Source organism: Corvus kubaryi, unplaced genomic scaffold, assembly GCF_017639235.1.
Source record: "Corvus kubaryi isolate FWS band 111438036 unplaced genomic scaffold, C.kubaryi_AGA036_p1.0 133, whole genome shotgun sequence".
Lineage (NCBI taxonomy): Eukaryota > Metazoa > Chordata > Aves > Passeriformes > Corvidae > Corvus > Corvus kubaryi.
Window position 1 is genome coordinate 32,968,808 of NW_024580667.1, and position 5,650 is coordinate 32,974,457.

Consider the following 5,650-nt stretch of genomic DNA (forward strand, 5'->3'; position numbering starts at 1 on the left):
AGCCTAGGACACCCAGTCAAGGTCTGGACTACACAGTAGTCAGGTCAGCGTAGCAATGGGGAACAAAGACGACAGACCCCCTTGTATGTCCCAAGAAGATCCATTTATTTCCAAAATCACCCCCTCTTTATACCCTTAATGCCAACTGAAACCAAACCAAAGCCTAACAGAATTTAGCAGAAGGGCACCCATTGGCTGGCACAGCTGCAGTGCCGCTGTCCACGCGTCCCATCACCCAATCAGCTTCCTGCTCACATGCTGTCCACGCGCTCCTCCAGCCAATCACAGTCTCACTGCCAACTGTCACTCAGCCGACTCTCTCCTCACCCACAACTGCCTCTCACCCCTCACCCGACTTCCAACCATCCCACCCGCAGCTGGGCCTTTCCCACAGGGCCTTCTGGTGAGCATAAGTCTCAACACTTTAACAAATATAATCCCATATTCCACAGGTCAGCACCCCGCATCATCCCCAGCTTCTCCTGACTTGTTCGATAACCCTGTATGACCTGGGATCTGATCCTTTCCCTTGCCTTTGCCTCCTTGTTGTGGGCCCTGTTAGTGCCACTGTCATCATCTTGACACTGCTTCCCTGTTCAGGCTCTGTGAAAAAGTGCACTGCGAGGGTGAGGCCACTGTCCTGCTTAAGTGAGGAACAGCTCATTTCAACCTCCAGCTTCTCACTCTTTGTGGAGAAGCCCTGCTCTGACTCTTCCCTGACATGAGGCACCTGCCACATACCTATCAGGTGTTAAGAAACAGATCTTTTTTTCCCAACTGTCTGACATCTACTTGCCATTGCTAAAAATGATCTGTACATGTGTAGAACACTACTTCTTAGAGGGATGCTCTATCTGGAGTTCTGGTATGTGACTTATGTTTGTTAATAGTGGGAGAGGAGCAGCCTTGAGCACACCAATGATTGATTACCTTAGTGCATACCACACAACTAAGTATTGACCCCAGGTAATGTTGGCCCAAAGGCAACATTTGTAATTCGATGACTCAGGTAGACTTGTGAGGTCCTATCATGAAGCCAGTCCAAAATCCTAACTGTGATCACTATTAGAAAATGCAGTAGATAAGACAATGACAAAGAAGGACACAATTATGTGTGATCTGATTAATTGACATAGGAGATAAAAAACTTGGTAATGTGAAATGTGTGGCTTTAGATGTGAACAGATGTAGAGGTGAGATGTGCTAAGGTCCACCTTCATGTTACTTAAATGACTCTATGAGCCATGATGGGACACCCCATGATTTTGCTTTTCCACGAGCGTGCACTTTGAAGGATAAAAAAAGGCACATTTTTCACAGAGTCAAAACCTGCTCATTCAAACTACAATTTTATAAATGAAAATGCTGCTACTTAAGTATCTTATATTCTTACAAAATTAATATCAAATTGTTCTCCTCGCTTGACTCTTTGCAGCCCCATGAAAATTCTCTGAGGCTTCAGTCATGATGGAAAAGTTGAGTTTTCAGTAAGTCTTCCACTCTGATGTGCACATTCCTACACACACTTACTTCATCATAACAGGGATCATAACAATCACAACACAGTACCCAGCTTAAGAAGAAGCCCTTCAGATGAAGCAACAGACTTATTGTATGAATACTTCAGCAAATATGCACACAGCCACCTGAGTATATGATCTATGACCTCACTTCATGTAATTCCAAAAGTACATCAGTTTTCACCCATCCGCAGCAATTTTCTAAGGTGAGCTGCATTTTGTATCTTTCTGTTTAACAAAGATGACACAATAGCCAACTTACTATCACAATTATCAGACCAAATCAATGTGATTTTGACCTCCCAAAGTCTATCCTTTAACTTGTTATAAACAGCAATGAAAGATGTGAATCTGGAGCAGCATGAGATGGTCTGTTCACACTGTGCTCCTTTTTACAGCATCTTCCCCTGCTGTTGTATGATTTTCCTCAGAGTGGTGATAAGGTTAACATGCAGGAAAAAAACTGACCTATTTAGTCACTTAATAAAAGCCTTTAAAATCTTAGGACAAAGCAGTCTAACAATGCAGAAAAAAATTGAAAAAAAACCCCAACACCCAGTATAAAAGAAGGGAAAGCACAAAGCAGGTCATCTGATTTGCCTTGCCAGTCCTTTAAGTAAGATGTAGAAAATTTATTAAAAATCTACTATTGAAGGGAATTCATGTTTTTACTGTGACATTTACAGGTATTTTCAACTTTATAGGTCAAGTTATGAAAGCAATCTCTGGAGAGGAGAATTTTGATATGAAAGAAAAGCACTCATTCCTTTTAATGCATCAACCTTTCTAATATATATTTTTGGTTATATCTAGACCTTCCCTTCAGGTAAGCCTTAAGTATATATCCTTTCTCCTCACCTTCCTTGTCTTCACAACACATCATAACTGATACTGTAAGGTCTTAACCTCATACAGTTACAGGGATGCTGAAGCTGGAAGGGATCTCTGGAAATCATTAGGTCTAACCTCTCTGTGCAGGTAGAGCTACCTAGACCCTGTTTCCCAGGATCATTTCCAGACGGCTTTTGAATAATATCTCTAATAATGGAGACTGCACACCATCCCTGGACAATCTGTATCAGTGCCCAGTCCCGCTCAGTGTTTTCTGATATTCATAGACAAAACAAAGAGAGCAGGGAATTGATTAGAGACAGCCAACACAACTTCACCAAGGGCAAATCATGCCTGATTAATCCAGTGACATTCTATGATGGAGTGACTGTATCAGTGGACAAGGGAATATTTATGGATGTCATTTACCTGGACTTCTGTAAGGCCTCTGAAATTACCCCCTAAAACATTCTTGCTGTTAAACTGAAGAGATAGGATTTTGATGGATAAAGAATTGACTGTACGGTTGTATCAAATATTACATTCAATGGCTGAATGTCCAAAGTGGAAAGCAGCAACTAGTGGTGTTCCTCAGAGGTCTGTAGTGGGACCAATACTATTTAATATCTAAATCAATTACATAATAGTGGGACTGAGTACACTTCCAGCAAGTTTGCACGTGACACCAAGCTGAGTGATGCAATAAATTCAATTGAGGAAAGATCAGTACAGACTATGGGATAAGCAGATTGAGAGCAGTCCTGTAAACTGGAGATAGTCATGAATGAAAAATTGGACTTGAGCCAGCAATGTGTTCTTGCAGTCCAGAAATTCAATCATAACATAGGCTGCATGAAAGGAAGTGTTGCCAGCAGTATCAAGAAAGTGATTCTTCCCCTCTGCTCTCATGACACCCCACCTTCAGTCCTGCATCCATGTCTGGAGAAAGACATGGATCTGTTAGAGTGGGTCTGAAGAAGGGCCATGGAAATACTGAGAGGATTGGAATATGTCTCCTATGTAGAAAGTCTGAGACAATTGTGGTTGTTCAGACAGGAGAAGAAAAGGTGCTGGGAAGGCCTTATTGGTGCCTTGCAGTATTTAAAGGGGGCTTATAAGAGAGATGGAAAAAGACTTTTTTTCCAGGACCTGTGCAAGGGGAAATTGTTTGAAAATGAAAGAGAATATATTTAGATTGAACTCAAAAGGGCATTTTTTACAAGGGTGATGAGACAGGGTGCCCAGAGAACACGTGCATGCTCTGCCATTGCAAGTTCTCGGGGCTGAATGGACATGACTTTGGGCACCCTGATACAGTGCAAGAGGTCCTTCCCAATAGTGGGGTAGTTGAAATAGATGATCTTGAAAGGTTTTTTTCATCAAAGAAGTTTGTCAAGCATGCCTTCCTTTTGTTGAATCCATGTTGAGTACTTCTAATGATTTTTTTCCTTCACGTGCATGTAAATGGCTTCCAGGATTCATTTCTCCATCACCTTCCCAAGGATCAACATGCACCTAACTTGCTTGCAGTTCCCTGGGTCGTCCTTCTTGCCCTTTTATAAGACAGAAGTGAATTTGCTTTCTTCAAGTCTACGTCATACCTTCCAATCACCATGATTGATCAAATACTATCAAAAGAGTGGTTTTGCAATGCATCTGGCAGCTTCCTCTGAGCTTGTGGGTGCATCCTGTTAGGGCCCACGAATCTATACACATGCTTAAGTATTAAGTATTCCCTGACCTGATCCTTTTCAACTAAGGGTACATCTTCCTTGCTCCATATTTACTGTCTCTGGGACCTGGGATTTCTGTCCTCTGGTAGCCTCTGGTATTCCAAATAAAGACTGAGGTCTCCAGAATTTCCTTTCTATGAGAATAATTGTGAGAGGGAGAAGAAGCCTGAAATCTTCCAGGTCTGACTCTTACACCAAGGCGGTGATTTGCATTAAACAGAAACATAAGAAATGGAAGATATTCCTGGGTCCCCTAAAACAGAGGGGAAGGCCTTATGCTGGTATAAGCTAAACCAGACATGTAGCCAGACAGATGCTACCCACTTTCTGTTAATTGTTTTCTGATTTTATCTCTTCCTCTTTGAATCATTTTGCACAAGTTATGTCACTGGAAACAAGACAACAAGTTGATGGGTCACAGAAGAACTCAGATAAGTCTGTATTAAGGTAATTTATTTTTTACCAGTATTCTTTTAACAGTATCCCTCTAAACTTTCACAAATTCTTTCTGGTGTTCCTCTGTATTTCCTGCTGTTTTCAGGAATCGCGGTACACTGTTTCTCAGTTCTCAGATCCTTCTGTGACTGAGATGCTTAGGGAAAACAAAACAAAAGAAAGCACCTCTGAAGAATGGATGGCTTAATCTATATTCTGAATATACTCTTGAGGAGAAGATAATGACACTGAATATTCATTATCACCTTTATTTTTATGACAACTTTTATGAGAGTCCAAAAACAAGATAGCACTTAATCTCCCATAAACAGCTGGCAAGAAGATAGCATGATGAGTTTAGGCTGGTAAGCAGGAAAGAATGCATTACTTTCTTTGAGACAAAACTTATTTCCTTTTGCTATTTTAAATAATACTCTAAAAAGATTTGAACAGGAAGAAAGAAATATTTATGTCAAAAGGAGTAAAAGACAAAAGTCAGAAAAAAAGTTCCTTTGCTATGCATCAGACATGAGGCTTCAAACTTTTTATGTCAGGTTATTAGTGGTTCTTAAAGGATAAATTTTTCATGATCCCCAAGGGTCATGCACTGGAAGTCAAATATCAGTTCTGTTTTTTCCAGTATTTAGTTTACATGTAGACTGTTTATCTGTTTCAGCTGAGGTAAATGTGCTTTCTTTTTTCATGCTTTTATCTTTCTAGGTTTTGTCTTGTTTTCTCTTTTTTGATGGATTTTGAGAAGGAAAGATTTTCAGTGGTTTAAAATTTCTACTAAATTTCTACTAAAAACTACTACGAAGAATGTTTAACTTTCATATAAAAAAGTGCAGTTGTGTTGACTGTAATATGTTACTTGCTAAAATGTGATTTTCATTATGTTATGCTAGGTTTGTCTTGTTTTAACTGCCATTGCCATTCTTCTATTTTCTACATTACTGGATAACCTCAAATTGTCTCAAAAAATCACTTTCTTTCTTTTTTAATCACATTTAGGTAAAGAAGAAGAGTAAATTGAAATGTCTCCATCTTAAAAAAAAAAAAAGTTTGACACTGTGTTTAAATACTTCATTATTGAATTATCTGCTATAATTAATATTATCACTTAAAATAGTT

At 39.7% G+C, this 5,650-nt stretch overlaps 1 long non-coding RNA gene across 1 annotated transcript; it reads left to right on the forward strand.

Annotated features, from left to right (window-relative positions):
- The first annotated feature begins 321 nt into the window (after window positions 1-321).
- On the forward strand, window positions 322-2,340 carry LOC121666862. Its single transcript, XR_006016819.1, has 3 exons — window positions 322-403; window positions 1,436-1,487; window positions 2,225-2,340. It is a non-coding gene; the product is annotated as an uncharacterized LOC121666862 (long non-coding RNA).
- The last annotated feature ends 3,310 nt before the right edge of the window (window positions 2,341-5,650 follow it).